At 35.0% G+C, this 12148-nt stretch overlaps 1 protein-coding gene across 1 annotated transcript in view; it reads left to right on the top strand.

Moving 5' to 3' along the window:
* Positions 1–12148, top strand: part of LOC134857451 (synaptotagmin-7-like) — a 56553-nt gene that overhangs the window by 8106 nt on the left and 36299 nt on the right. The gene's annotated exons all lie outside the window — the stretch shown is intronic.

Raw genomic sequence — 12148 nt, 5'->3', positions numbered from 1 at the left:
TGGCTTCTTTGTAAAAATATTCATAGAGGTATTTGTGAAACAGACTCATTTTGATAATTAACGAGCAATTTTTTTGAAATACTCGTTCTTTTACGCGTATGTGAAGCGTAGCTTTGTTTCTGTCTTAGCCGAATTGATCCCGTCATTAATTGAAAAGCCAACGTTTTTTGATTTTTACTTCCAAAAAAAAACAGGTTTATTTGAATAGATTTTCATTTCAATCATATTTTTTCACTTATATAAACCAAATGTTCAATGTAAATAACGTAGCGATGTATTGGTTCAGTTAATGTGTTGTACTAACGGTAACATATTTTTTTACTTTAATTAAGTAGCTCTCAATTATTTAATGAGGATTAATGAAAATTCTAGCTTTTGGCTCACTGATTTACTGCATATATAAAAACTAAAATAGCAGATAGTATAAATATAGCTGTTTATTGATTTGGAGTCGATGAACTTAGTTCAGATTCTTTTATATGTTGCGATGATTTTTTCGTTTTGTTTGTTCAGGCTCAACTTTACTTTTTGAGGTTTGATTTTTAGTTTCTTTTTAAGTTTAGTATGGTTCCTTTGTTAAAAAGAAGGCAAGCTCCAGTATACAACATCGAAAGTATAAAGGTCTCTTAAAACGTGATTGAAATCTAGCTTCGAAAATGGAATATAATTATCCGTTTTCCCAGCAAAATTTAAGTTATACATATTATTCCAGTTTTCTCAAATTGAGTTGATATTATCAAAGAAGTGTCAATCATAAATTTTTTTAAAAAACCAAAGAGCTCTAAAGCGAACTTTTGAGATTTGAAAAAAATTAGTATTTTTTCTTTTAACTTGCGTTCATTGAATTTTTCCGACTGTCTGTTGGCTATGTTTTGACAGTCGTAAGTACTTCGGTTTTTCATCTGACAGTTTTGTTTTACAGGTGCAACTAGTGTTATATTACGAAGTTGCTTTCAGAAACAGCAAATAGCAAACTTCAATTAAATTTTTTAACAGGAGCGATTTTACTAAGAAAATACTCGTCTAAAATATACCCGTCCAATTAAGTCGCTTCAGTTCCTGCTTGCCGTTGGCAATTCCTTAATGAAGGTTGGTAGCAATGGTTTGTTCACTGCTTATTTTTTGTGTTCGTTTGATTTTTGGGAGCTTTTTTGCTGGTTTCCCTTAAGCTAAGATTTGTAACGAAACTAAGCGGCCGACCAAAGAGTAACCTGACCATTAAAATATGGTCGCGTCAATTTTGAAAACACTTCATAACTTACAATTATAACGGATTGGTTGAAATCATGAGCAGAGATCTAAAATTGTCTTGATCTAAAATCGCAATTTTACCAATCGCAATTTACGCGACTTGAGTAGCATTGAGACAAAAACAGGTTATGACGTTTTTACCACAGTTTTTACTTTATATTTGTGGCTATTTTGGGGCCCAAGATCAATTTGGAAACATGGATTTTTTGAAAATCAAAAGGTGAGCATTAATCTCCGATACCAAAGTTTTTAGCTCTCGAATCAGCAAAAAAAATCCAATTGCATCTTGGATGCAAAAACTCAAACTCTGTCGGTTTTCATAAAAAACTATACTTTTTTTTCTGACAGTGGTTAATACGCTCCTTTCGTTTTAATAAAATCAAAAAATGATGAATAATCCAGCCGAATTTAGATGAAAACTAAAAAATCCTAAGCATACAAACAGTCAGTTAACTTGGACCTTAAAACAATCAGTTAATTTGGACCTTAAAATGTATAAAAATTTAGGTGATATTTGCATTGACTTCAAGTATTTCTAAAAGTCAACTAAACGTTTTTTCTATTCAATTTGTGTAAACGTGAAATAAGCAAAATGGGGACCAAAAATAAGCTTACTTCTATGATATCATTTAAATGATTAATTAATTTTTGTTTAAAATGAGTTCAAAGCACAAGCCAATTTTCAAATAAAATTATAGCTGAATCTCCAAGACAAAGCAAGTCTAAACAGTCAATCAATCTGACTTACATCATGTTGAGAAAAACACCGTTGTTTTTGGAACTCAGAAGCACCCATAGGGCCTTCCACAGGAAATTTTGACAATATACATTTTTGTTTTACCAAACCCGCTTTTCAAATCACCGCTTTCAAACTTTAATCAATATTTGAAGTAGCAAGAAGCTAAAATAGCAAAATTTTTAGAAAAAAAATCTTTTTTCTTATCCAACCACATATAATAGAATCAATTTTAGAAACAGAAATGAAAATGCTCGAGTACGATTGTCTGAAATCGAATGAGTCGCGAAAATATAGTCATCTGCTAACACACTTTAAAAAATTTCTAGTCCGAAAAGCTACAGAATTGAAAGAATTGCTTCCAACAAACCTAAACCAGGCTTAAAAAAGACTAAAGCAAAACAAAATTTCTTCAAACGGAAACTGGGCCCAAAAATGACCAGAAAAATATGAGCGAAAATCGTAGGGAAGTTTCAGGTAAGTTTCATGATGAGCAGTTTTTGTCTGAATGCAAGCCGATTCGCGTAACGTGCTACTAAATTTTGAAGCTCAAAATTTGCTGTGAAAATACCATTACTGGGAGTTACAGCTGGGGCGGATCTAGAAATTTCTTGAGGGGGAGGGCGGGTTGCGAAAAATTTTCACAAAAACATTGATTTAATTACTATAAAAAAAAAATAAACAAAATTAAACAAAATTGAGTCTTCGATTTTTTGCGGCAAATCTGTCAATGACTTCTTCAATTTTGATTTCTACATCTTAATGGATGTAAATCAGCGCCAATTTTGAGAGTCGGTCCTCCTTCATATCGGAGCGGAAGTAACTTTTTAGTACTTTTATGCTCGACAAAGAGCGCTCAGCTGTGCACACCGCAACTGGGAGGGTAGCACCAATCTGGAGCAAATGGAAAATAACACTCTGACAGGAGCTTTGAAGGTTTCTGGGGTATCGGTGTACCTTGGCAAGCGCAACTTGTTTTTCCAAACTTCGAGATTGCTGGGGAATTCACCATCTGGAAGTACTCCTTTGTCGTATAACTGGACCAGATCATCAAAGTTTTCCCCTTTTGCATTCTTCTCTGTTATCCAACGGGGTAGCAGCTTGCACACTTAAACACACGAAGAAGCTGCTCCAGTGAAACGTTCCTTGAGATCCGTCAGGGCAAAGTCAAGAAAGGGCTGGTAAATGGTCTGTCTGAAGTGATCATAGGCCAATATTGCTACGGGATGTCTGTCTCTTTGGTCCTCTATTCAATAAAGCGAAGCTTTGCTGAATCAGAATAGGCTTTTTGTAGTGGTCATTGCCTTCACCGTTGCGCCATTGTTGAAAGATTTGAAGAAGTTCCGAAAGTGATCCATCGACTGAGGCAATTCCAGCAAAGTTACCTGAAGAGCAATGCTGGTAGTTTTAGTCGCTACCAGCAGCTGCTTCATAGTCATCAGGGCAATCAGGAACTCTGACTGCATCATGCTAGTCAGATAAGCAGAGCAGTCTGGAGCACAGCTTTAGCCAGGTCAATTTATGATGTCTTCTAGTGCAACTGCAATGGAAGGCTTCAGTTGGATAAAAGTCAGAACAGCATCGTATCGTTCAACCCATAGAGCTTCAGACGTTCTTGGAATTGTAGTCTTGCTAGCTTCGGGCTGCATTTCCGTTTGTTCTAACGGAAAGCATTAGAACGCTTTGCAGAACCGCGAAGTAGGTTGATGATTCGACATATTAAAGCAAAAGCACGGTCTATCGGAAAAATTTTCGATGAATTGACCTGGGTCAGGTTAAAGCAATATGCAGCACAGTGCACATACACGCCAGCAGGGTGATGCTACTTGATGATTGCTCGAACTCCACCACGAACCCCAGACATTGTTGCAGCTCCGTCGTAGCTCTGGCCAATCAGATGGGCTTCTCCAAGTCCAGTTTCTAAGACACGTGCTAGGATGATTTTAGCTATCGCATTTACCCTTGTTTCGACTGTGTCAACGAAACCCAGAAACTGTTCTCGGATCTCAGCGACATCTCAATATCTGATCGATTTTGAGACCTGTTCCGTTCTTGAGATGTCGGTTGTCTCATTGGCAATGATAGTAGTTGGAGGCCTTGACTCTGGAAACAATCTGCTCTAGAAAGATATTCCAAACAATGTCGAGATTGATTCTGAGATTGATAGCTGATGTAGGATGCATTTCGTCTGCACGTTTCAAAATGCTCAGCAAGTACTTGATCGCCACTTGCTGCCCTGAACTGGAGAAGTTTCCAGATCTGACTTCAATTTGCTCAGAGTTGGTTGTAACCACAGTTACCCCATCATCTCGGTGGCCACAGAAAAGCAAACCCAGGCGGGCACTGAAGATTATTGTGCTGACGATTGGTGCCAGAAACTTGCTGAGAGATGTAGAAACTTGCGGAGATGTATAACTAATTGATGATGGAAGAGAGTCATTTTTTAGAGCCTTGAAAGTCCAAGTTTGGGCGTCTCAGGAGTGGTTGGCCCAGGGTTCTCAGGCTCAGGAGTGGTTACAGTGGATGATGGTGGTGACTTCTTGGGGCCACTGTTAAAGAAGGCTTTGAGCCTCTTGAAGCCAGAAGCCTTGGAGTCCTTGGGAGCAGTCCGCTTTGACATCTGGAAGGTTGGAGTTGAAGTCCAATGTCCAGTTCAGAGTGCAGTGTGAAGTCCAATGAAGAAGATATTAAAATGAGCTAGGTAGTTTTGAACGGGGTATATATACTGCGAATGAGGCAGGTTGACTGGTACTTGTTAGCAGGTACCTTCCTCGAGTCATAAAGTGAGTTCAATTTGAGGCCTCCTGGAATTAACGCCTTGAATTTTTACTTTGAAATTTTACTCTATATAAAGACCAAAGACACCGGCACCGAAGGCGCTCCTCAAAAATAATTAAATAAAATGTCCAAAGGGGACCCTTTGGTATTTGTTAGGGTCAAACTCCTGAGGGCGGGGGGTCGTCCCCCTTCCCCTTAATCCGCCCATGAGTTACAGTGTTATAGTAAAAAAACATTTTCATTCGTATGTTTGCCCAATAAGAGGCAACCAATGTTTCCCTACCGGATGTTTCGCGTTTCAAATAATAACACATCGAATAATGGTTGATAAATTTTTGTCGTTCAACCAAACAAAATGAAGTCGAGTTTGGCTTCTACAAAACTTAGTAAAAACAAATTGTTAATCAATAATAAACTAGGAAAGCAATAAATATATACAAGAAAACGAAAGTGTTACGTTACATTCTGATGCAAGTATCACTTTTTCATCCATATTGTAAATTTCAGTTTTCAAAACAATGTTGCAAAAAAAATCACAAAGAGTTTAAAATCCAAGTGTAACGCTAAATCTTATCGCTTGACCAAAATTATAATAACTTTTGATTCCAAAGTTTGCTTGCACGTTCCAATTGGTTTTTGTTTGCTATGGTGCTAATTTTTCCGAGCAAGCTTTTTGTGGGCTTTCGGGTGCCACTACTAGCAATGCTTAGTCTCGCCCATGACGGAGAAGCGCTCTTCCAACTTTTTTAAAAAGGTTTTTCTTCTTTTTACGCGAATGCAGCGTAAGGTGAAAGTAAGATGCAACTTTGTTCCAACCATATTCTCACATAAAAACTCTACATTTGGTGGCGCGTTTCATTTAGTAGGATACATTAGCATAATAAAACATGTGCTTTGGCATTTGATTAAAAACAAGGCAAAACAGTTGAAGCTTTTTGAATTTATCAATTGAGCAGGAAAAAGCTGCTTGTTTCATACAACAAAATAATAAAATAATAATTACACATGCGATAGCAAGTGTCTTGAAATCGGGAACTAGTTTTTTTTTCAAGAAATTGAATTTTTTTATTATTGAAAATTTGTAGCTTCCAGTTTTTTTCTCACTTTGCCTGGAAGTAACGTGCTTGCTTTTGCACCATAATGTCCAATTCGAGTCTCGGAAGGACCTGGTTTTTTTCAGTATGTATGCAATTGAACCTTTTTTCAGGTAAAAGTTGAATTGTAGGACTTACGTTTGTAGTTGCAATCGCAAAACTTGACTATTGTAGTTTCAGGAATAACTTGAAACTCTAAAGATTTTTTTCGGCTCAACTTGTGTCTGCTGCTCAAAAATTATCGGCTTTCTCTCCGGTTTGTAAGTTTAGTTCAGTTATTTATTGTCAAATCTGAGATTAATGATGCAGTCGAAAGAACGAGTTGTGGGATGTTCCTTAGCATATACGTGTACGCTAAATTTTTTCTTATACAAAAAATTTTGGCCACCGGAAAAGTATAACAGTTTTTTGAAACTTTTAGTTTTCTCGAAAACCAACGTTTCAAATCTGAGTTTCTGGGTTCAATCGAAACGCACAATTCATCGGGAAATTTGATTTGTTTTACTCTAATTTTATTACATTCCTAAATTTTAATGCAAAAATTGAGTTTTTGTGCATTTTAAAGCTTTTGTGCATCCGATATTTTGCCGCTTTCTAGCTCGTATTTGCAAAGTTATAGTAAGCTTTGGTTCCTACAAAATTGGACGGAATAGGTAAAAATATTTTTTTTCCCAAAAAATGTATTCGTTGAAGCTCGCGCGCTCTTTCAAAATTGTATATATTGGTGTAAAAGCTGTTTTATGAAAACTGTACGGTTGATGTAATAAAAATGGATGAAGTTGAATAGTTCGAATGGGGGTATCTTTGGGTGGCGCTGAGTTCCAATAACTAACACTGCTTCTCTCAACAGATGTAGCTGATTGATCAGCTCGTTAGACATGTTTTTTTTCTCCTTGCTGAATCTGTAATTTTAGCCTGTAATTGTCTTAGTTTGAGCTTGGATTTCATACTTTCAAAAAGAAGTAACCCATTCAAATGACGCTACTTCAAATAGGCTCCTTTTTCGCCCCATTTTTGCTGACTTTTCGAGTGCTTTCACTTTAGGCCTTTGCCACCCTTCTCATGACTAATCTCTCTATTGATTGCGCGCTTGATCAAATGAGCACCAATAAGTCTTTCTTTTTCATGACCTAATCAGCGCCATTTGGGGTTTATTTCTATACAAAATACTGATCGCAAGCAACTCCGCTCTTTTTATCGGTTCATTTTACCCAGTCAGAGATAGTTAATATATCCAGATCAAAAGATTATTGATCAAAAATCCTTCGCCGGCGGTCTTTTTCTTCAGAGGTTGGTAAGCAAAGGAAAATATTCTAGACCCTGGCAGTAAGCGTGGATGTTGAAAAGGTTCTAATTTCCTTAATCATTTCATCTATTGATGATGTTGAAACGCAAAAATTTCAATCTCATGAGCGAACAAAGCAAACTTTTTTGGAGAATATCGGAGCTTTCAATTAATTCTTTGAATTGTTTTTTTTTGTTTGAAAAATCGTTGTTTCATACATAGTGGAATCGGTCTTGCCTTGTTTGGGTACATTAAAGACTTATTAGCTCACTGAAGGCGTATTAACTAGAATATTAGCCTGTCATTGTGCAAAAATGGAAGAAGCTACTTGTTACTAGTACGGCTATTGTTGCATAAAGGTGAGCTTGAAGCGGTATACTACGTTTGCTTCGCCTGCGTTTGCATGGTGTTCATTCGCCTGCGATTTTCGAGTGCGAGGAAAAATATAAGACTGCGCGTTAACCGAACAATTAAAGGGCCCTCGTGTGAATAGAAGGAGTAAATTTAGGAGGGAAAAACCACTTATGGAAACCCTTGCTTTTCACCTCGAATTAGAAGCCGCACTTAGAGAGAGTCTGGCCTGTTTAATTTAATTTAATGCACAAAGTCTCGCGAGTATTGATTTGAAGGTATTGGGCTGCCTTTTGAAAGCAAAGATTTATGCTAATGGCTGCAAAAGGCTCTGCGGTTCCGCGCCAGGGGTTTGACGGGTGTCGATAAAGTGCATTAACTTGGTAGCTGTTAATCCCACACGCCCGACAGAGATGAAAGACCACATGTGACTCGCAACCAGATTTTGGAATTTTATTTGGTTTTTTATTTATACATGCAAAAGCTAATCTTTTCATTTAAAATTGTTTCTCTGAATTTGTTTCCAGTGTGCAAATTTGCGATAGCAAGCTTTCTATAATCGAGCGCTAGTTTCTTTTCCTGACAAAAACTTTCATGAAAACAAACTCATACCCTACTAGCTCTACTGGGGTGCTCTTTTCTTCTCAAGTCTGGCTGAAAAAAAATAAGTATTGGTGAAAAAACAAGGACAGGTAAACATTATTTGTGCAGTCTTTTTGCTTGAAAACTTTGCCAGTAGCGGATTTAGGACGTTCGTCGCCCTAAAATATTTCTAAAAGCGCCTTGGGCACCAATAATTACTTCTTTTGAGGGGGAACCGCGTGCCAAAAAACCGCAATTTTTTGGTCAAAAATTTCCAAAAAATGCCTGAAAACGCCTTTTTGGAGCGTTTTTTTTTTAATTTAGCCTAAAGTTTTGGACAAAATGGTATTTTTACTGCTTCGGGAGACCGGGAAAAATCAATTTGCTCGATCTAAAAAAAGTCGACACAATTTTGACATTTTTTTGACCGTGGCTATTGCCTTAGCTAGAGATTTGAGTTCCTTATCTTACAGATGATTTTTTTTTGCTTCTGTAAAAGGCATGGAAACTTGATATAAGACACAAAAGGCTTTGAAAGGCATGAAAGTTTCAGTTTTTCAAAACTACTGAAAATTTATTTTCAGTTTTTTCATTTTTTTTTTGTATTGCTTCTTCTGTTTTTGAAAAGACGTGAAGGAAATATGGCGTAGGGTATTTTTTGTCACTTTATTTCGGGAACCTGAAAAAACTTTGGAGAGGACTAAATGTGGTATCAGCTTGAAGACCTATTAGTCACTATTCAGATTGCAAAAAAAATCAAAAACGTTTCCTCAGTGTCGAGAAAATTGGTCTGTTTATATCCGTATTTCAAACCAGTTTTTACGGATGATTGAGTGAAAAAAAAAATGATTTTTTTTTGCTGCATTTTTTGTTAACTCAGTTAAAGCCAGCCCACTAAACTTTTAAAAAAATGGAAAATAATTGTATTGTTTTTAATGAAAAAAGTTGCTTTGTTTCGAAGTGGTTTTTATTCTCAGGGTCAAACATTTTATATTTGCCTAGGAACCAGATGATTTAAAAGTGTAATTACTACGAATGAAGTTTCAAGGTTTTAAAAAATTAGATTTAGACAACAGACAAATCAAAATGCTTTTTTCTAAAATTTTTCAGTGATTGCAGCTCCTCAGTTTTAATTGATTTTTTCAGTTGTTTTTTCTTTAAAAACAGTTCTTAATTTCGCTTTCAAAAAAAGCAAGTAACACAATTTTCCTACTTTCCATAAAATATAGGTTTTTTAACGTTGCATAAAATTTGCAAAGAACATTGATGTATAAACTTTTCTACATACATTTTGTAGAGTGAGTTTGATTTCAGTATTATGTATTGCTGAAATTGCTTTGATAACTTCGATTTTAGTATAACTGAATATGCAAAAAAAAATAATTTTTGATGAAATTTATAACTTATTTTATAACTCAATTTATTTTAATTATTTTATAACTCAATTTTTGAATGTTTTCAGCCAGTTTTTTTTTTAAATGTTTCAACCCCTACGATTAACCTCTATTTATCAGTAACCTAAAGTTGAATTATTGGTAAACGTGATTGCATACAGAACTTTTTGTGCAAAAATATAAAGGGTTGAAGTTTTTAAAATTAATCTACTTATAGCTTTATATTTTGGATATTGAGAAAAACGCACAATTATCTGTACTGAAAATTGTACGGAGATTTATCATTAACTTTTTTGTTTTGCAATTGAGTGAAAACGCTACTTTGTTTCTGTATCATTTTCATAGCTTCAATTTTCTCAATAAGCAATTGATTCCGAACTTAATTCAGATCAAACTTCTAATAACTTTAAGATATTCTAAGTTTTTTTGAATTTTTTGAATTTTTTTGTAATAATCATTAGTGAACGAGTGATCTTTGAAAACTAATGGCGTCTTCAGCTGTTGCTTTATGATAAATTTCAGCATTTAAAACTTGGAGTATTTTAAAAAAAAACTGGAAAAGCAGAATTGAACTGATCATCTTTTTTATATCTTATCACTAGGTGCTTCTGTTTTTTGCTGCGACCGCGTGACAAAGAGCCGGGAGGAAGGTTGGCGCAAATTGTTTTTGGTCCGCTCTGTTCTAAGTACCTTAAGGAAAACTTGTAGTGTCCTAAGTCGAGTATCACCTTAAAGCCTTGTCAATCAGCCATTATTTACATACCAAATAAATTTTACTCGTTGTCTAGAAAGACTGCTTTTCAGACTAATTTAAGCAGATGATTGAATGGGACAGTATTTTTTAAAATCGAACTCTCCTTCATTGTAGAGGTTAATTTAGTTACAGTCACCTCTCATTTTTGATGATTTTTGTGCGGTTGTTTAGTTTTATACTTTTTATGAACAAAATTTGGGAAAAAAACGAACATAAAACTGAAAACTTTTTCTTTTCGTTTTTAAAAAAATTGAGAAAATAAAAACCACGATTTTTTCACATTTTTTTTTGTGAAAAACCACGCGTTTTTTATCTAATTGCTTTTTTAGGATATTTTTGTGCAAATTATAAGTGCTACCGACAATTTTTCTATTTTCGTTATTTATTTGTCATTGATCGTCGTGTTAATTTGAATTGTAACTTATGAATTCGTTCTCTCATCTTATGGATCTTAGTTCTGATATTAGAAGAAGCTGATAAAAATTGACTCAAACTTACATGATATCCCTGGTTATGTGTTTTTTAAATCTAAAACTATGGTTATTGGAAGCTGAATACCATTGCAATCAGCAAGAGTATTTCAACCAGGTACTAAATTTTTTTACTGAATGCTCAATTTAGAAAAATAGGCAAGTTTTTTGATGTACCACAAACATCCACCTACGTACTGCCTATTTAGCATTCGTTATTCTTAGGTTATTTTTGCAAGGTTTTTGTTTACTTTTGTCGATAATGTTTCGGATGCTTTTAAGCTTATTGGGTGTCGGCTGTAGTTCTGTCGGCTTATTTACTTACTGTGTTTTCTAATTATATATGGTCAACTCTTTACTTGACTAAATTGTGAGAACATTTATTAGAAAGTTTAATTTCATTTTTTCTCACTTTTTTTTTTAAAAAAAAATAATTTACTTTTTGGAATTTTCGAAGAGTTGTTTTTTTTCCTTTTGCACAGAGGTTACTGTGCTCGAAATTGTATTTGATATTTTTTGAATACCATTCTGTATCTGTGTTTTTTTCCTGCTTTGTCGCAAACCTTTGAAATCTAAGATTTTTTTCTGAGAAACTTTCTACACTTGCGATTAGCAGGCATTATCAACTTGGAATATAGATTTTTTGGATTAATTTAGTTAACTGAAAAATTTTGCCTATATTAATTTCTACTTATTTAGCTTCTCCGGCTTAAGTGCTCTAGAGGTAACAACTACGACTGGGAGGGCAACAGTCCTAGGTTGGATTCTGTGCAAATTAGGTTTCTTCTTAACCAACTAAATTACAGTTTTTGTTTTCTCCATCTCGTTTTAAAAAAATTTTGGTTTGTTTTTAATTCTCTTATGTTTTGTCTGCCTACTTGTTGAGTCATGTTTTTTTTTTGCGGCTGAGGCATTTTTTTTGCGCTGCTAGTAGTTTTTACTGTACTTAAAAGCGCTTTTACTTAATTCGGTAATTTTTATATTTATACTTTTGGTTTTTTTATAATATCTTTTTTTTGTTGGCTTAAACCTTTGTTTTGCCTAAAACTTTTGTAGTACTGGTATTTTCAATTATTTTTCTAGTTAGTTGGTTTCCTATAGTATGCTGCGGACTAGGTTGCGAAGCAGTTCTTGTATGGTTTTGAAAGTCACGCGAAGCTCCGCTTCTATATTTTGCCGGTTTCCATTTTTCAATTTTTTTTTGCTTTTTTGTGTGCTGCAATCAACTCTTCTCTGGCCAAATCCGCAAAATTCAGCAAGCGGTGAAAAATAACATGAGCAGCTTCTCTGCTTTCAACAATTAAGGCGTAGATTTTTAACAAAATTTTTGAGTTTTTGAGCTAGCTTCGTTTTGATCAAAGCCATGCGTTCAAGATCTGTTAGTTTGTCTGTGACCCAAATCGGAAGCATCGGCAAAAATTTTCATATTATTTTTTTCGGAAAGTGTAAGTGT

This window comes from Symsagittifera roscoffensis, chromosome 1 (assembly GCF_963678635.1).
Source record: "Symsagittifera roscoffensis chromosome 1, txSymRosc1.1, whole genome shotgun sequence".
NCBI lineage: Eukaryota > Metazoa > Xenacoelomorpha > Acoela > Convolutidae > Symsagittifera > Symsagittifera roscoffensis.
The sequence above is the reverse complement of the archived record's forward strand: the minus strand, read 5'-3'. Positions and strand labels throughout refer to the sequence as shown.